Source organism: Anser brachyrhynchus, assembly GCF_964034855.1.
Source record: "Anser brachyrhynchus genome assembly, chromosome: 1".
Lineage (NCBI taxonomy): Eukaryota > Metazoa > Chordata > Aves > Anseriformes > Anatidae > Anser > Anser brachyrhynchus.
The window spans coordinates 107,090,609-107,111,890 of record NC_137694.1 but is presented as its reverse complement, the minus strand read 5'-3'; the positions used below and the strand labels follow the sequence as shown (position 1 = coordinate 107,111,890).

General features: G+C 38.4%; 1 protein-coding gene across 1 annotated transcript in view; it reads right to left on the bottom strand.

Annotated features, from left to right (window-relative positions):
- Nucleotides 1-21,282, bottom strand: part of USP25 (ubiquitin specific peptidase 25) — a 461,260-nt gene that overhangs the window by 64,525 nt on the left and 375,453 nt on the right. The window contains exon 37 of the mRNA XM_080562087.1: nt 313-367. The gene's annotated coding sequence lies outside the window, so the exon portion shown is untranslated. The remainder of the gene's footprint in view (nt 1-312; nt 368-21,282) is intronic.

Below are 21,282 nucleotides of genomic sequence, written 5' to 3'. Positions count from 1 at the left end.
TGTAAATTGTAAATATCAACAGAAAGTGTGAGGAAACTAAGATGACAAGTAAAAAGAAGAATAGAGAGAACGAATAAAATTAAGCATATCTGGAAAATAAACTGAGTTTCCAACTGAAATTTAAAGAATTTGGGAGATTTCAACTTTTTTTTTTTTTTTTAATTGGAAACTGACAACAGCATTTTCAGCCTTTTTTATAATAGATTTTGCAGATTTTGTCCAACAAAACAACACCAGTCTCTCAGAATTAATTGCCTACTGTCTGGAACACATATTTACAAAAAACCTCTATGAGTACGTATATTTGCTTACCTGGTCAGTAAAAGAAAAATTCACAGGCTTGAGGAGAACGTATTGTAAAAGAAATCTGTTAAAGGAAAACAAACAAACAAAAAGACATTTTATTATGATTTCTTTGTTTCATATTTTTGATGATAAATTAGTAATAGTGTGGTTACTATCATATGCAAATTACAGTCAACAAAATCAAAGTAAACAAAAAGCTTCTTAAAATCTATTAAGTCGGTGTTTTCCCAAAAGAGTCCTGACTGTAGATCAGGATTACATTTATAAGCAATAGTACTAAAAGCCATAGACTATATTGTTCGCTATACTGTGCTATTCAGAACGGATTGAATATATCTGTAATGTAAAGTTTGTAATAATTTTTGTGTCTTTTTATTCAAATAGCTATATGCATATCTCTCATTACTTGTTTAGAAGCATACGCAGATTTATAGTATGTCCATGTGGTAGAAAAAAGCACGCACTTCTCATTAAATGTGCTTCAGGGTGCTTGAATACATGCAGTTCATTTGCTTTCTATAAAATTTCATATAAACGTAGTATGAAAAGAACATTATTAAGACTGGAATGTGATTCATATAAATTTTAGAAAATGCCAAATGTTTGGCTGCCAGTGCAATTTTTATTTCTTCAATGAGTATTGTATGGCACAGCTGCTAATTGCTTAGCCATACAGCATTCTTCCATGGGAACTCCTCTTCATTTGTTGTACAAACAGACATGCAAAACATTCAAGCACTGATAGTTTGCATTAATTTCATTGCTTAATTTGTGGATTGGAGAGACATTCAGAGAGTAGTATTGAAATCCTGATTTTAAAACTGCATTACGCTGCTATGCTACCTACACTCCAATAATGACCGTTTTGACTGTAGCACAAACATCATGCAACTCAAATTCAGCAAATTCCTTTGGAGGAATAGCGCTGTCCCCATTTTACAGATGAGTTACTTGGTGCTAAGGGATCAAGCTGAAAAGTGAATACGTAATTTGGGTCACATGGGCCTAGTTTTTCATAGGACTGAGCATTACACAGCACTTTATATATTCAAGGCACCACTCACAACAGTTTCAATTGGACATATAAATACCAAGCACTTTTGCAAATTAGATGCCAAACTGAAATTACAAAAATGAGGAACATGCAATTGCTGGCCAACTCTAAAAACTACGCAGTGCCCCTCACACCTCAATATGTGAACTCTGTGATAAATCTGAGGACTGTATTTTATTCTGCAGAGCTTTAATCAACTTTGTCATGAGACTCCTTTTTCTTGTCCTGAGACGTTCTCAGTCACTGCATAGTTTCCACTTTTTCTTTCTGAACAAGACTGTCGCTTGTTACAAAATTCAATTTATGCTCAGAGCTGGCCCATCTGTTCACTGCCTAGATTGAAGGCTGTATGAAAAAGAAGTGTGTTACCAAATAAGAAAGAATTCCCACATTGCGTTTGCAGAGGAGGGTCACGTCAAGGTGCACAAGCCAACCTAGTATTGCTTGACTTTACCACTTCACCACTTCAATAATGTTGTAAGACCGCTTTCCTTGAAAAGTAAATCAGTTTGGAGTGTTGGGAATGCAATAAGTTTTCAGAAATTCCGTTATGAGGCATGTTAGCTGCCAACCACAACCAGCTCCAGTGCTGGAATGCACAGATCTTCCTCCTTGAGGTCAGGGAATAACTGAGAGCATACAATCCCCTTTGCAAACCAACACAGCAGAAGGGTTGCCTGGCAGTGTTTCACAAAATACCTACTTAATTTCCTTGCTGACCACAAGGAAACTGTATGACCAGAGAAACAGTTTCACTTTTGGACACGAAATGAAGAGTCTCACTCTTCCCACTCTTATAATGGGAAGTGCCATAAGATGTCAATGAAAGACTCTTGAAAAAGACCACTGTAACACAGAAGACAGTTCTATCACCTCTCTCTGCCTTTCACCTGAGACTGCAGTTTCCAGTGTACTGAAGATCAATCATCATATGAGTACCTGCCTTGCATTTTTGACTAAAAGGAAGTCAGTGACCACGATGCAGAGAATTCAGGAATGTACAAGCAACCAGCTGTGAGGAAGGGTATAAACAAACTGCAAACCCTGTCAGATCAGTAACACTATCAGCAAAACCTAGAATTTATGCTGCTAATAAAATATAGTTTCTTCTTGGCTACATTAGCAACCTCCAATGCAGCAAGATTAGTTTATCTTAATATAAAAGCTGGGATTTGGGTCAAGCAACTTGAGCTGAAAGGGTCATATCCTCACCATATCCTTCGCCACCTGCCTGTCTCTGGTGTTAGGGGACTTCTGTCTCATTTTAGAAAGAATTACCATGGCACTTATCTTCTGTGTTCCTAGTCCAGCTACAGTCCTGCTGCTGGGTTTGCACCACTGGACTCATCCATCTTTTTAAGTCAACATAGGGAAAAAAAAAAAAAAAAGTTTCTCTGCTCATAGCTAATGGCAGGAAAGTTTTCAGCAGTTTAACAGCAGGAGAGCTTGAACAAATGCAAAAAAATGAAAAGATGACTGATGATTGGATAAACGCAACAGTGGCCACTTTGCTGTATTAAGATTTGCTGCATATAGTCTTTTATTCTGAGGTTCTACACAGAGAAGAATTGGAATGAATTCTTCACTAGAAAAAACAAAATAAAACAAAAAAAAAACAAGCTATGCTGCTATGTGATCAGTTGGAATAGTGATCCAAACGTTTCTGTAAAAGTGAGAAATTCAATAAAATACCTGTCTCCGTATGTTTAACTTAAGCCCTGACTGCCTGAGAAAGGCTATTATTTTCTGCACGTAATACCAACATTCTTGCTGCTGAATCTATCTTTTCTAGACAGTATTGTAAGAGAAGCTTTGCATTTGAGCTCCAGCTACAACAGTTATATCCCTCCACACGTAATCACTCGTGGTTACACAGCAGAACCAGGGAAATCAGGGATGGTCCTAACAATTACCTTTGTTTAGCATCGGAGAGCAAACTGTCTTTCACTGTTAGACTTTTGGTCAGCCGTTCTGTAACAACATGATACGCATGAAAACTAGCAAGAGTAAGTGGATTAATAATAGACCGGATACAATTTGCTTATCTTGGCCAGATCTCAGAACTGTGACGGACACCCATCCCTGCTGATGCAGGCACTGCTGCCAGCACTCATGTACTAGCCAAAAGCCCCAAACACATGACTCTGTGCTGAGAGGGAAAAAAAAGGCACCTTTTTTGCATCAGCAGCTCCACTTCCTCCATGTACTATGTCACAGCCTCTTCCAGAACACAGATTATTGCTCACCCCTTCTTACCCATTTTCTCTGTATTGCTAAAAAAAAAAAACAAAAAAAACAAAAAACAAACAAAACTTGTATTCTTTACTTGCTAGTCAGTCATAAACAAAGAGTTATCCCAACTCTTGCTGGAGGAACAGGCATCATGATGAGTCTGATGGGGGAAGATAAGCTATTTTTTTTACTCACGATAAAGTTTGAGTAGAAAATGAAGCAAGTTTGCCTACCAGTTGGCAGAGTCTGCAGAAACAATAACCAACTTTTTTTTTTCAAACTGAGCACATACAATAAGATATAAAGAGCACAATGTACTGAGACAATAATCATAGAACGTTATAGATACATACAATTTTTAGTAACTTTACAAAGAACAGCCTTGTTATGCTCTTTATACTTTAAACATTTAATAGTAATCCTTTTTTATGCATATTCATTTAAAGTCACTTATAAACAGATTTGCAAAAGTATTGATTTCAATAGGGGTTAAGGGCTAAATATCTTTGTATGGAGCCACAGCCTTCATCCTATTAAATCTCTACATTTATTGTCTGCACACAAATCATTATAAAGCAGGCATTATTCAAGGAAGAACTCAATAGCAGGAGAAAAGCCCAATTAACTAGGAATTCAATGTAATTATGGAAGTTCAGAACTTGCCTGGGGATGTGTTTGTCTGCAAATCATTGGGGAAGGATGAAAAGGAAATAGTTTGCTTCATCCCCCCTTCCAAAATATTATTTTCACTTCAGCTCTACATTATTAATTTTTAAAACCTGAAGTACTCCAGCAAAGTCACAGGTTAGGAAAAAAAGAAGCTATTAACTGGGTTTTGGGGAGTTCTTTTTTGAAACACTATCAACAGTACTAGAGTTAGTCATATCAATAGCTAAAAGCAACAGACTGGAGTTCTTGTCTATAGCTCTTGGTTGTTTGTAGATAATTAAACTGGCTTTTCTCACCCTTGTCTTTTAGAAGTTAAAGTCAGGTCAGCAGAAACAATATAGGAATGTACGTTTTAAAGCTTAAATTTCATCCTTAAAGCTTAAATTTCATCCTTCCACTTTTACACCCATTTATATGGAAAAGGAAAAGAAAAAAGAACTGAGGGCCAAAAGAAATGGACACTGTCTAATTAAAAGTAAGAAATTTTTATAAGTACTGAAAACTGTTTAATTGTCATAGGATCAGGTATTTCCATAAAAAATAGCACTGTAAATCTTCCAAGTAAGAATATAAAGTCAACAGAGAAAAGAAGTCTATGAGTCTATATGTTTGCCTCGGGGGCACTGAAATTGCTGGGGAGATGGGGGGAATCACAGCTGAATAGCCTCCTAAAAGCTGCAAGGCATTTCAGGACAGCATATATTTCATTGCACAGTGTTGTATGTCCTTCTTTAAGTACAAAACTGTGGTGGGCTCCAAACAGCTTGTTACACCAGCAAAAATACTTGGCTGGTTAAAATCACAACAATTAATGTGTCCACTGAATTTAAGACCTGCAAACTCCTGCCTACTATCATGCAAATGTTTTTACCCTGTCTCAGCTAAATTCTGAGATGTTTATTTTCTTAATTTTCATCCCCACCACCTTCCTAGAAAGCCATCAGATGAGCCAAACAAGGGGTCCCAGGTTGACCTGGACACCCATAGGACACTGATGGCTCTACTCGGCATGCAGTGACGCCAGGCAGAGACTCTGGTTTCTCCACTTCAGACCTCCTTGGAAGAATGGCTGTCCATACAGACCCCGCAAAGACTGAGGGACCAGATCCTTGGTTTGCTATGCTCCTTTGGCCAGCTGCTCTAATTTATGCCCATAAGAAAGCAGAGGATGCTTAGTCCTTGCAGTGCCCAAAGCAGCACTGGAGCTGAACACCACCAATCATGTGAAGAGACTGCAGCTTGGTGGCTGTGTGGATAGTCCTCTTTGTGGCAGCACCTGGGTGCCTAGGAGAAACCACTGAGTCTGATCTAAATGGATTCACTTCACTCAGTGGGCAAAGCTCTGTTACACTATGTAAACTGTTTATCATAGGACCTAATGCAGCAAGCGTGCAAAAGCTTGAACTGTTTCAGCAGGACGCACTCCTACCTTTAAAACCGAACAGACAACATGTTTGTTCAAGACAGGTTCTACTCCTATTATGCAGCTAAAACAAGATTAAAGTTATAGTACATGGCACAGAAATCTCCAGCATAAAGCAGTCTTAAAAGAAAAGAAAAGAAAAGAAAAGAAAAGAAAAGAAAAGAAAAGAAAAGAAAAGAAAAGAAAAGAAAAGAAAAGAAAAGAAAAGAAAAGAAAAGAAAAGAAAAGAAAAGAAAAGAAAAGAAAAGAAAAGAAAAGAAAAGAAAAGAAAAGAAAAGAAAAGAAAAGAAAAGAAAAGAAAAGAAAAGAAAAGAAAAGAAAAGAAAAGAAAAGAGTGTTAATTCAAGTAAAATTATTTGCGTTTTCCAAAAAGAAAATTATATGTTTCAAGAGCAAAAGACTGCTTCTATTAAAGTAATAACTGCATGCATAAATAGCCAACACAATCCTCTTGGTTTTATTGAGCATGTTGGAGTTCTTTGAACTTTAGTGTTTAAAAAATATCCTTTTTTTGGTAATGAATATCACCGACTGAACAGGGTTAACCTGTAAAGATTGAGAAGTCGTATTTGATGCCAAAAAAGTTAAGAAATTATCTACCAGTACCTCATATACCACTAAAACTGAACTGGAGATCTTTACAGGGAAAAAGCTGCTCTTAGTATTTTCTTCATTTAGATTACGCATGTAAGTACAACTAGAAACAAACTCTCCTATGGGTTTGTGTGGACAAACATGAGCTATTTAGAAGCTTTATTAAACAAACTGAGCTTCTTCAAGGTTCTTGTAAATGCTTACTGATTTTGGGGAGAGAATTTCATACTTTTCAGTGAGATCTATTCTACTTTCTAAGGCTTCAAGTTCACCTCAGTGGTCAAATTAGGGGTGAAATTAGACTCAAGTGCTGTACTACACTTTGAGTTCCCTGTCTATGAGTGAATTTGGATCTGCTAAATTCAGATTCCTACAACATATAAGCAATGCCCAATTTATCAAAGCAAATCTTACAAAAATATTTTCGTTTTGTTGGTGGTAGTTTCACTTACTGCTAAGAAAAAAAAAGGACAAGGTCTTTTAAGTGAAAGTATTTTTTCTCCTCAAGTACTAAAACAATACTAATTTTTATATACTTACTATGGGTTGCATTGCACTGTAAGACCATTACAGTGGAAAAACAGAGAAGAAAAAACACCACTGCATCTGAAGGAGAATCGTAAGACACATCCAAAACTTCCTCAAAGCTTCTAGTAAGCAGTGACAGCTACTTCGTGGGGCACCTGGAGCAGATCTACAGCCCAGTGACCCTCCCAGGTGTGCCCACAGAGATCTTTCATTTCCCTTCAGCAGGCAAGCAGAAGATTTCTGTGTTCTTATTGCTCCCTGCAGCTTTGCTGCCAGGGTCAAAAGTGTCTCCCCGTGGAGATGACGCCCACATCCAAAGGCTCACAATAGGCAAAGAGATCCTATAACCCTCCTCTAGACCCACACTGAGGGACAAGAACAACACAGTGCTTTAACTTCTGTTTTGCTGTGGTTGAGAACGTTCGTAAAAAAAACTTACCATGACTCTCAGTCCATTAATGAGCTGTGTTATATCCCAGAGCATCCAAGCTCAGTGATATGCTACACCTACAATCCATGCAGCATAAAGCAAAATGTACTCTTGAATACAGAATACTACACAGGAGTAACAGCTCACAGACTGATCTTAGATACCTCTCCATAGGCACAGAGCAATTCCATTAAATCATAGAATGAAAAAAAAAAAAAAAAAAGAAACCATCCTGCTCAACCCTAGCTCATTACATTACCATTTCTTTTTGATTAAAAAAATAAAATTAAAAAAAAATAAAAATAACAGTAAGCATATACTAATTATTTATCTAGTATAATAACTTGTGTAAGATTTTTGGCATTATTTCAGTTAAGCTTTGTAATTTGTCTTCTAACATTTTTTAATATACCACATGAACAGAAAACTGCATTTCAAAGAATGGCAAAGCCACAAGTTACATAATAATGGGTGGAAAGCGGAATCTGTTTTAGCTCATAACAGGTATAATTAACACAAAAGGAATTAATCACGTTATATTTCAGTGCATCCTTAAAGTATTCCATATGTTTCATGCTTTCAGTACTTCACTTGTATTTACTTAAATTCTTATTAAATAAGGCTTGTACAGGAAGAGTACATAGACCTGACAGCTAAACACCAAATTGCTCTTTTATTTTTTTTCCTAGTGTGACTAAACTGGAGAAAATTATATTCTGTTTACTGCTCACCCCCAAACAAAAACCTCAGCTAACAATGCTCTCCAAATATAGTACTATACAGGAGGTGAGATGAGATGAGATGGGATGAGATGAGATGAGATATGTTCTATTTTTTCCTACGAAACTGCAAGGCCTTATCAAAGTAAAGAAAATAAAAACACAAAACAAAGCAAAAACTCTACTCCTTAAAATTCTCAGATACAGTTTTCTGTGACTACTTAAACTGCCAAATCCCGTCTGAAATTCTCTGTGCTTATACTTGTTCCCAAATATTATTCTCTACCTTAAGATTTTGGTATCTGTTCCTAGATAAATTCCCTTCCCAGTCCATCCCTCCCGGTACAGCTTCAGTATTCCCACTGCTTTCCCTTCTGTTGACTAAATCATCCCTTCTGTTGACTCGTCACCCCCTAAATCGTTTTTGATATAAGTAACATCTCCCACCCATAACTATTTTTACATCAGGAACCTGTTGCCTACGAGGCCAAGCACTTACCTACAATGCACTTTTCACTATCACGACTAAGGAAAAGGCTGTGGTTTCAGTGCCCATGTGAGTGCCTGGCTCACTGTATGCAGCCAGCCTGAGGTCTCCTCCTGGGGCCTGACACAGACAACTGAAGCTAGTGGAATTTACAGCTTCACCATGACCTCTGCCTTTAACCTTGAAAATGCTATGTTATCTCTATGGCACCCTTCTTTTCTCCAGTAACACAGACAGATTCACTTCAGAGGTTTTTCAGCTGGAGTATTTCAATTATTATTATTCCTCAGACTATTCTAATGCAGTAATCTTCCCACACAAAATGTTTTTCTTAGCTGCAAACTATAAATCTCCTGATTTTTGATCCTTCTGTGATCTCCTCCCTGTCTGCACAACTTCATCCACAACACTAGTCTTTCACTAGTCAAACGCAATAAATTGACATTCCTATACCAGTAGCAGCTACTGTTACTCTCTCCCACTTCTCCAGCATATTCTCCCTCTCCTGTTCCAGCTCCCCAGTTATGTCTGGAGCTATAATCTAGCACAGAAAAATCCTTGTGTTGTTATTGCCACATTGTCATTCTTCTTCCACTTTTTTGTTCCTGTCCTTGTATGTCTGACCTCCACAAGGATGTCTCATTTCTAGAGCTTGCTTGTCTTGCTCTTCCACTGCCTCCTTTCTCAGAAGAGAATATGATATAGCAGCTTTCTCTCATTCCCCATCATTCTCTCATTCCCCATCATCTTCTCAGACCAAGCTTTTTTGATTATATTCTACTATTCTACTTAGGTCATGTCCAGCCACAGCACAGCACAAAGAAGTGTCTTCCTCAAAGAAGCCTCTTTTTTCTTTTTTTTTCTTCCCTGACAAAAGTGGATCTCGGAACAGTGCTGATCTTTTGGTCCTTTTAGGTGTGTTGTTAGTTCCACTGTCTTCCAAGCTAAGTGGAGTAAGTAATTGAGAAAGCCCCTGGTGCATGGAGACAGCCTATATACATTCCAGCATAAATGATGCTTCAAGGTACTTAGACTATCTTCATTACTGAATAATCCAAGCACTTAACAAGCATTAGGCATTCATCCTCACAACAGCCCTGTAAGAGGACCCTATTTTTACCTGATGGGGAACTGAGGCATAGGAAAACTACTTACACTACTTAACCATGGGATATCTCTGCTCAGGAACCAAACCTAAATCTCTGATAACCTTGACTAGGATGTTAACCCACAGACTATTCCTCCAACTTCCTAAATGATAAATGTTCAGCAAACCTCATGAAGTGTTTTTTTTCCCCACTGTTGCCCTTGGAATGATCTATGTATGTGTAGATGAGCTATGCTGACTGGCTTCAAGGCAAAGAAATGGGGTGTGTTTTTTCCCCCACATACACCCTTAGCCTGAAACTGTTAAACCATTTGTATGTTGCTGTGTGAAGCATTTCTAATTTTAGTCTTTGATATAATGATAATTGATGTCCCTATAGCTATTACCAGATGCAGTTAAAATAGGGGTGGGGTGGGGAGAATGTGTTACTCGTGGCTTCTGCACTGAATTCCAAAGCAACCACAAAATCTGTTATTTTCAATACTATCCTGTTCCTCTAATTCTGAATATCTTTTGTACTGTGGTTTATTTTTATGTGAAAAAGTATTATTCATCTTCTGTCATCTATCTTTACATTTGCTTATTAAACTATTTGCATTCTACTTATCTCTCTGAACTCAGATTATTGTGTGGAAAGGTAGTAGTTGTTGGGCTGTCTACTATGGATCCAAAGAGAATCACAAAGAGCATTTATAAAAACAAAAACAAACAAAAAAAAACATACGTGTGGGTTATGTTAGCAGAATTCTTTATATCAATGCTACCAAATGAATTACAGATCCTGCAGTGGACTTGAGCCAAAATGAACTCATGGTAAACCAACACTTTAGAGTATCTAGAAATGTTTGTTCCTCTTCAGAAGCCTTCCTCTAGCATGTTCCATCAGACCTTCCCATCTTGTCTCTTCAGACTGGTGCCTGATGTAATCATTCCACCCTGCTGCAGCAGTCACTGTGCACAACAGCATGAGCTACACCCCTGTATCTAACTTGTAATTTGAGTCAATTGGTCAAGTAGGTTACGCAAAGGCTGTGGTGGAGATTTAATTTTTGCTCATGCACAAAACACTTTTGGAGTTTGTTACCCATTTTGAAGAGACAGACCCACTGTATCGTGAAGAAACATTGTCTACACAGAGATATCACCCAGAGGCAGCCCCTATGACTTTGCCAGTACAAATACAAATAACTTTGCCAGAGACAAAGTTATTACAAATTATTATCTGTATCAGAAAAGTAGGTCTGCTGAAGTGGGGGGCAGGGATGGGGGAGAGAAGAGGAAAAGGCGACAAAGATTGAACACCACATCTAATATAGAAAAAAATCATAAATAAAATTGATTTCCAGTAGACAAGTAGAACTTTGGGATCTAAAATATTTTTGTGCCTCATTTAAAATAAATAAATAAATAAATACAATTTTCTAGGACTAAAGCCATACAACCTCCAGATCCATGTTTCTGTTTATTATAAATCAAACAAAACAAATATTCTCTCTAAATAGCAGGAGGTTTATTAAGCAGGCTATCTGTTTCAAACTGGGTACTGTCCACACACCATGAATTGATCAAGTCAACCTGAGCCAAGTCTACTGTCTATATTCTTTACACTAAGTTTCTCAAGGGAAGACAAAAAGAACACCTGATGATGTGAAGTCCATTTAAACAACTTAGACTGTACCTATACTACCTGTTTAATCATGTCCCTATGGCAAAGTACAGATATGCACAGGTGGAAATCTGAAGTTCTGTTATCTTTTTTTCCTTTACCATTTATAAACTACTAAAACAAAATCAAGAATGCCAAAAAAGCAGATGAAATTTAAGTCACGGTAATGGGAAGAATTGGCTAATTGTGTTCCTAACTCATTTAATGCATCATGAAACTGTGTATTAATAGCTAAATGTCTTGGTAATGATCAAGTAAAAGTAAGTTTTGAGATCAATTAACTTCTGCACATCTTTTAACAATGAATATTCTATACAAGAAGGTATAGGAGCACTACTGCTACACTACTGAGGACATCCTGTAATGTTACAACAATACAGGCAAGTTAATTCTACCAATATATATTATCACTTGTTTCCATGCACAGATTAGAGCCACAAAGTCCAATTATGTGTAAGAGTATGTCTAAATGAAATTACCCAAACTTGTGGACCTGTCCCAAGCTGGAACACTTAAACTGGGTCAGACTAAATTAAAGACAAAAAAAACAAACAAACAAACAAAAAAAAAAAAACGACATTAAAAACAAGCCACTATGTGCCATGAAGTCTTAAACCATATCTTAAACCACACCATATCTTAAACCACCACATCATAAACCACATCTTAAACCACAGCAAGCCCATGAATTAGCTTATGGCATTTGCAAGTACCAACACATTAACATATAGCTTGACGTATCTTACAGATGGCAGTATTTTGCCACATCAGGGAGAAGATCTTGGCTGGTAAGCACAGAAAACAATAAACACTGGAGATTTTAGAACTGGATTTTTCAGAAACTGGCCTCCATATTTGTGACATCTGAAGCTAGGCTGGAAATAAAGCCTTTAATTTCCTCTGTAGTCATTGCCAAGAATGCAAGGAAACCTTGACAGGTGGAGGAGGAGATGAATGATGCAGACTGTGGGGGTTGTGGAAGGTAAGGATTCACAGCATCAGGATGCTGTGGTGTCCTCCCACAGCAGTGGAGAAAAAAAACTTATGGTGGATTGTTTTCTGCAAAGTCAAAAGCTCAGACTACCAACAGAAAAGCTTAAATACAAAAAAAAAAAAAAAAAAAAAGACCATTACCCAATGTATTTGTGGAGACTGAAGCTCTAGGGTATACTCAATGTTGTTGTATCTACAAAGACATTCTAGCATTAGAGCTTACTTCTTTTTGAATTAGTATTAGCATTCTCAGACTCGATTATTTACAAAACTGCTTCAATATAGCCAAGGAAAAGAAGAGAAAACTCAGAGCTAGGACCAAAAGACTGATCTAAGAGAAACCTTGTGTTGCCTCCAGCGTGGCCCAAGTGTCACTCTGGACTGCAAAAAAGAACCATCTTCTGCACACCCTACCCTACTCCACTGGGACTGTGGGGCTCCAGGGTCAAGGCCCAGGGCCACTAGGGCAGTGCAGTGCCTCCCTCCTCAACCAGCCTCATCCTGCAGCTCCAGCGAAGCAACCTGGGCTGGGCTGGGGATAGTGACCAGGGTTGGCCACAGCCCGGCCATCCCCAAGCACTGCTGCAGGCCCCAGGCCCAGCCGGGACGGGGCAGGACAGGACAGGGTTGGTGTTAAGGTGGTGCCCAAATCATCGGGGCTGGGCAGAAGCAGGGCTGTGGAGCAGCAGGGCCAGAGAAAATTCAGTTTCAGAGAAGAGGGTGGGCTCCACTGAGGTTTCACACAGCTCTCTTCAAGACTGGACACTTGTGCCCCAACCCAAGACAGCTACGCATCAGTGGGAGGCAGGGAATGGATTTTCTTGGGGCCCTGGCATGTATGATTTACCTGTGCACCACATACTACTACTCTTCTGAGCATGCCAGGTCCAAATAAATGCAATGTTGGGTTCATTGCCCTGGACCCCTGGCCAGACTTGCCAAGTCCATGAGGGACGGTGCTGGTTTACTCTCCTCTTCCCGCAGGAGGATGTACAGATGATAAATTCCCACTCCTCCTGGAAAAGAGGAGTCAGAAGGGATGGTGAGTCAGCACTGACTCCCCACAGTGCCCTGCCAGCAGCACGGTTATGCCTCATTCTTCTCACAGGAGAACCAATAAAATCCCACATAATGCCTAAGAGATTTCCACTTCACAGTCCCGTACTAAAAGCAACGTGTACCACATGTAAGTCAGAGGGCAACTGTGCACAGACCATTTTACAGTTTGATATCCAGTTCTCCTAGCAGACATATGAACCAGGCCTCCAGCCTTCTCTTGTCTTCATAGCAGGGCTCCTCAATTTACTGACTGAAAACTGACGGTAGTTTGTAAAGTATTACAACATAATCTGCAAAAATAGTGTAGAATTTAAAATCTGAGGAGGACAATACACACACATCCCTGCACATGCAAGGCAATGCACAAACAAGCAGGGGAAAACAAACAAACAAACAAAACCCAACAACTTACAAGCAACTTACAAAACAACATCCAAAGTATTCCTTCAGTTTTGTATATTGATGAATGAAAACCGCTGCATTAACATTGAAGAGGAATATCTTTGGTTGTTTGTGTTCCTCCAAAGGTTTGGTAGTTCTTTGATTAAGTAAGATTGGGAATCACTACTATAAAGTACCCATCATTGTAGCAACTGAGCTCCTCCTGAGTAAATTAAATCTGCACTGTACAACACATACTCAGTTGAAGGGATCTATTTGCTCTTCAACCCATTCTTCAAAGCTTTAAAAGAAATTTGTTGAGAGACAGAAAGAATATTTTATAACAATCATCCTGCTGCCGGTAGTGGAAATAATTTATCAAGAAGTGGCCGTGGAAGATGTGTTGAGAGTTAGTCTTTCATATGAGACACTCATTTACTGAGGATACTAGTTTAGAAAGCCAGGTTGTCATTTTGCAGCGTTTTTTTCACATTTTCTTGACCACGTTATGTTTAAGTAAAGACAGCCAAATGATGTCCTCAGCTCCCGGATTTTTATTCTTTATTTTACATTTGTATCTTCTTATTCAGTTTCCTGGCCTCTGAAATAATAAGCATTACTGTTTGCATGAGCAAGCTAGTCTGCTACCACACGTAAGTGAGCTAGTCCCACTTTCTTTGTGACATTTCCCCCGGTGAAGGAAGAAAGCTCAACCTTATACAAAAGTAATAAAACATTTGTTAAAAACAAATAAATAAATAAGAATTGTATCCTGAATTTTTCCTCCTCTAAAGCTCTTCCCAAGTTCCATTAGACATACCTTCAGCTTCCAATTAGGTAATTCTTCCAAGAAAACCCTGCACAAAACCTGCAATGAGGCAAATGAATGGACTAACCATGACCAGGGGTGCTACACATCACTTGGTACACTATACAGGTAAAAAAGTGAAAAGCAGCTACTAATTTTTTGCAATACAACCTCAAAGTCTACCTTAAAAAGCTGCCCAAAACTCATCAGAGATGGCTAAAATTTCAATATGTTTTCCGATCAGTTGCTCAATACCTTTTTCCTTAATCTGCACTAGATGAAAGCTTTATAAAAAATGAGCAAGCATGACTCATTTTTATGACCAATGCACCATTCGCAAAATGCTTTCCAACCAGATTGCAGTTCAAATAAGACATGTGTATTGTTGCAAAACAAAATATGCTGGCTGAACAGAATGTATTCATCTATATTAGTTTTTCTTTCTAAATCCAGCACACTGGGAGCTAAATTAATCTGCTGAGTGCTAAATTCATCTACTGAGAGCTACTGTAGATCCAGGGAAATGTTTTGAGTGCTGTAGCAAACAAGTCTCACTCACTCAGGAGCCCTCTGTGGGCTGTTGGTGTTTTAACCATTTTGTCTGCTTTCAAGCAAGCAAGCAAGCAGCTGATAAATGAGGAAAGCGCTCATTGATTTGCAGTGGCAGCACTACAGCCAATCACCCCTAGAATGAGGCACAACCATGAATCTCTCCAAGTATGCATATTTATATGCAGCTGTCATACCTCTAGGTCTCCAGTGAATACAAAGTGCTTGTGTGGCCACCAAGGCACACAATGCTATCCTGCAGCTTGTTCTGACTTAACTACAATAGAGGAAGATGTAATATATAGAAACAGATTTCATTTTCCCTAGCTAAGCTACCTCAGGAACGTATATGTCTAATATAAGTAGACTATACCCCCATAAATTCTTAATCCGGAGGTATTTTCAAAGGACTAAATCATTTAAAGGCAGCAAACATCTCAAAAATATATATTTCCAGTAGGGTAGGCTTAGCCACAACAATATAGTAACATGGACAAGATGTTTTGCCAGTAGCATGAAAAAGCCCCATGGTATGGAGGGAAGGGAAGGGAAAGGAAGCAAGAGCCTTTCCTTGAATTAGCTACAATGTTGGTATGGACAGCACACAGGGCTGCAAGACGTATCATGAGGTTTAGGTTTTAACTGAAGGGCAAGAGTGTGGCTTCTTGAGTTCTAAAAACTGGGAACAAGGATTAGGAAGAGTGACACAGGCTTTTTCTTTTGGCTTAGTTCTCTTTTATGTTTTCATAAATGACTTGGATGCAGGTATACTAAATAAGTTTGTGGATGACACTAAACAGGGAGGAGTGGTTGACTCCATCGAGGGCAGAGCGGCCTTGCAGAGAGATCTTAACTAATAAGAAGGCTGGGCAATCACCAACAATATTAAGTTTGACAAGAGCACGTGCTGGATTCTACCCCTAGGAGAGGGCAACCCTAGCTATAAGTACAGACTAGGAGACAAGAGGCTGGAGAGCAGTTCCATGGAAAGGGATCTGGAGGTTTTTCTCGACAGTAAGTTGAATATGAGTCAGCAGTGTGCCCTGGCAGACAAAAAGGACAATTGTATGCTGCTGGGGTGCATCAGGCAGAGCATGGCTAGCAGTCGAGTGAAAGGATTGTCCCGCTCCGCTCTGCACTGGTGTGGCCTCACCTCAAGCGCTATGTGCAGTTTTGGGCGCCATAGGATAGGAAGGACATAAAATTATTAGAGAGGCTCCAAAGGAGGGCTACAAAGATGGTGAAGAGTCTGGAGGGCAAGATGTATGAGGAGTGGCTGAGGTCCCTTGGTTTGTTCAGCCCAGAGCAGAGCAGACTGAAGGGAGGCCTCATGGCGGCCTGCAGCTTCCTTATGAGGGGAGTGGAGGGGAAGGTGCTGAGCTCTGCTCTCTGGGGACAGCAACAGGATCTGAGGGAACGGCATGGAGCTGGGACAGGGGAGGGTCAGGCTGGGTGTTAGGAAAAGGTTCTGCCCCCAGAGGGTGGTCGGGCACTGGGACAGGCTCTCCAGGGAGGTGGTCACAGCACTGAGCCTGCCAGAGTTCAAGAAGCATTTGGACAATGCTCTCAGACATATCGCCTGATTTTGGGATGACTTCTGGTGCAGCCAGGAGCTGGACCTGATGATCCTTGTGGATCCCTTCCAACTCAGGATATTCTATGATTGTATGATTAGCAAAGTTTAGGAGTTGAACACATACCATAAACAAGGGACAGACCTATGGAGCTAAAAGAGGTCCCAGTAGAAACACAGATAGAGAAATGTCTCTGTGAAAAAGAAAAAAACAGAACTAGAGATACGGCCATTTCAGAAGACTGTTGAAGTCAGTGTGCTAAGGATTCAAGGGCTCTGGCTAGTCTATTTAGTAGTCAAGCCATTGGGTGTATACTAACTAGACTGACATGTTAAGCTGTTTCTTACAGTGCAAGGCCCTGAGTTCTTACAAAGCTTCTGCAGACTAGTATCAGAAGAAAGTCAGTGCTGGAACCCAAATTGTGCAACACTGAAAAAAGGAGCTTAAACAGCCTCCAGCCTCTGTGTACAGGTGAATGTATCTGCCTTTGATTACACTCCCCACAGTCGGGCGCACTGCCACATCTCCTTGAGAAAAGCCCATCCCAGGAGCTCCTTCAGGTTACTAAAATACACAGAAAACAGCCTCCCAAGTTAAGCTGGACCTTGATGCTCAGGCAAATTCACACTTACAAAGAAGACTGGACAAAAACAGGTTGAAATCTAAAATCATTACAGTTCCAAACCATAAATAAAATCATATGAATGTATGTATATACATTCTTAAAACTTCTCCAGTGAGTTGCTGGAAATATTTGCATTTGCTATTCCCCTGCAAGCAAGCCATGCTACACCATAAAGTTGGGGGGAGAGTGGAGTGGGAAGATCAGGAGAGAGTATTTTTACAGCTGGTATTTACAATTGAAAAAGATTACGATCACGTTTTATTTATTGTGGCAATCACATATGAGCTTAACTCCTACTATGAAATTATTCTCATATTTTCAGTTTCAAAGAACAATAGAAAAAGACTTCCACTAAATGCCAAAAAGAAATCTCCTACATACTATAGGTATGCTACATAAAACTGCTAATCTGAGAAAGACTGTTACAGAAATCTACATCATTATAAGATCAAACTCCAAATCGTATTGTATCAAAATGATGAAAATCTTGTATGGATCAGGAAATGAAGCAAATGGACCTCTTTTAGTTTCAAGATTATTACTGAAAATGGGTTTTATGATTTGCTGTGCATATTTAAAGTGCTATCCAGACAAATTACAGCTGCTCTTTTAACCTGAACATAAGATGGCACAGTTCCAACCAATCTGAAGTACGGTTTCTAGGCAGGATGTCAAATCTCAGCCCCCTGGGTTCCAGAATGATGGATTGAACCTTGAAAGTTGCAGCAGAGCAGCATATGTGATTTCTGTACTGTATTCTGATCACTCATGAATATATTAAAACATGTCCATGCATGCTATTCAAAGTTTCAGTTTATTGTTTGAAACTATTATCCAGAAAAAAAATATATATATACATATACATATTTGCATATATATATGTGTATGTTTTTTCCAAAGGAAAATAACAAAATATTAAAAATACAATGTTAATTTAAAGGTAAAATAACTGTTTATGTTTTTTTTCTTTCTTTACTGAAGAAGACACTAGATAAGAATGCAGTCAAAAGGGCACCTAAAATTTTACAAGCCTCACACAACCATCAGCATACACTGCAACAAAATAAAAAATAATTTAAAAGCTGTACTTTTTGCATTATAAACTACTGCAAGTGTATAATATCTATAATATTTTTGAAAATAGTTTTCAGCATGTAAATACAGTGTCCAAATATTAGACATCAGCCACACTTCTACACCTGATCATACTGATGTTCCAACTGTTGCCATAACATCACTTCCTCATTTATTTTCCTCTCTTCAGCGTGCCTTTTACTTACAAGAGCTGTTTCCTACACAATCAAAATTAAAACAAGGAAAGATATGCCCCAAAATACCTCTTAGAAAGGAAGGGGAAAGTGGAGGATACTAATATATGCCAAGAGTACTGTGCAGTTCTTCTTGATTGTGTGCTTGGGAAGAGGCTCCCTGGGAATGTCTCCTGCTGCTGAGGAGAATACATGCTAAGAAATAAATACATCAGCAATATCACCATACTGCATGCTAAACCTCACTGAAGTCCTTAGCTGAACAAGATGCACACAAAACCACGCCATAACATTTTCACAATCATGGCAAGAGAAAAGTTCGTAAGAGACTGAGGCAGATTAAAGTGGAACACACATTTAAATAGAAGTAAAGACAAAAATGAAGATTACAAAGTTAACATACAAAAATCTTATAAACCATTTGTGCAACTCAGCATTTTAAAACCTCCTAATTTACATATTTTTCAGCTAGTTAAGGACTGTCTCCAGGACATGTTTTTAAACATGGCACTAATAGCGTGAATTTTCTGCTTTTTCAACCTCTATGGTTTTACCCTTCAGAATCCTGTTTTATAATGACACTAAAAAATGCCTTTGATTTTTAACTTAGTAACAGTTACCAACTTCTACCTGAATAATGGTTTTAAATACTACCCTAAATACATATTATCTGTGTATTTTACTTCACTGAGGTGCAAATAATACAACTTCAGAATCTGGTTAATTTGTGATTCCGTAAGATTGTTAGTTTAAAATAACCTATAGTTTTAGAAGTTCTTACATTGACCAAGACCATATTATAGACTCACACAGATGACCAAGGCAGGAAAACATCTCTGGAGATCATCTAGTCCAATCTCCTGCTCAGAGCAGGGTCAGCCAGAGAAGGTTGCTCGGGGCCATGTGCAGATGGCTTTTGACTCATCTCCAAGGATGGAGACTCCACAGCCTCTCTGGGCAACTTATTACAGTGTTTAACCCTCTTACAATAAGAAGATTTTGTTTTGTTTTGTTTTTCATTCTGTTTAAATGGAATTGCCTCTTTTCACTGAATACCACTGAGAAGAGTCTGGCTCCATCTTCTGTACTGCATCACATCAAGTATGTATCCACATCAGGCACACAATGTGTTGTATTTAAACATAAGAAATTAAAATGGCTATAGTTCATTAGTTTACAACGTGTTTTCCCATCTTTCTAGTTAATTTTTTAGCACAGTTGAGAGCATGACACCAAGAACAACAAAATAATTAGTATAAATATACTGACTTAGGTGTGAAATACAACCCGTTTAGGTTTTTGTTTTTTCTTTAAACAGTGCTATGGACTACAAAATAGGTTTTAAAATTTTACTGCACTGAGAGTAAAAAGCAAAGTTTTCTGTTTCTAACATTCTTTTGGCTGCTACTGCACTTTTCATTAGAAGGGATACAAAGAAACTCTTGAAAAGGAGTTTCAGTTACCAAATTTCACAATTTATTCAAAAGGTATTTTAATAAAAGTGTGGAAAATTAAGAATGTGATCATCAAACATTACTTGGAATTTTCAGACTTCTGCAAACTTGTATTTTTTAAAATTTGATTGACTTTAAATACAAGCAAATGGTTACCAGACACAGTGCATCACTAAGCACGTCTCCTTTTTATTAATGTCATAAATCTATATATGTTGCTGTGATATGCAGCCCATAAATAAATCTACCAACAGAGCTAGGTAAAACTATTAATTTAGCTGTAACATTTGACATGAGGAGCACTATAGTCAATTGATTATAGTCTACATCAAAAATAATTTTGAATGAAATCTGTCTAATATAAGCTGCTGCTGCTGTTGGACATTGAAATCATTCACCCAATGAAGCACCAAGAACAAATGACCTAAAAAAATTCCTCAGTGACACCATGAATTTGTCTTTTATTTGTAATTTTAACATTTGGCATTTTAACTGTCCAGCTTTCCAAGCACAGGTTCCTTTACAATGTCACCCTTATGTTTAATTTGGTGCTGATTGCTGAACATTTCTTTCTTGGTTATTTTATTCTTTGAGGAATTACAAAATTGGGAGACTCAAGTCTTACTTCCTGTAAGTTATAGGAGAGACAACACAGCAGCAGTAATTCCTCCAAACCGCCTTACCAATACTTCTGGAAATCAAAAGCCAACAAACCAAAGACTAGATACATTTCTAGTATTCCATTCAGCCATTGGGCAACCATGTAAGCATAATACCACCTGTAGAGGTTGGATCCCTCTGTGATACAGACATAGGGACTATGAACACATCAGTCTAACCATGAACAGACGAGCAGTCACCAAGAGGTGACTTCAGACGTCAGCCAAGGCAAACCCAACAGGCAGCCTTCCAGTACTTGCAAAAGATTCCAACTCAAGCTTTTACTTACTACACACCAACAACAAAATTCTGATTCTACTGAAATTAATGGCAAAACTCTTGTCCAACAGGGACAAAATTTTGCCTACGTTTATTACTGATTTTATAGCAGTGACAGAATCTGATATCCTATTACCAAATTCTTAAGACAGCAGCCGCCTTCCTGTTTAGGATCATGCATTAACACAACGTTTTTCCAATTACTAAATAGATATTTGTAGCCATAAAAAGGATACCAAAGAAGAAATAAAAAGGAAAGCAAAAAAGAACTAAAGGACAACTGCTAACAGTTAGCATATATGCTGTAAGTACAACAAATGAATTTTCCAGTGTAAAGGCACCAATTTATTACCAAAATATTTCTTTCCTTTGGATGGAAACTAAGTTCTCTTTTGTCTTTGTTGTTTTTTTTTTTT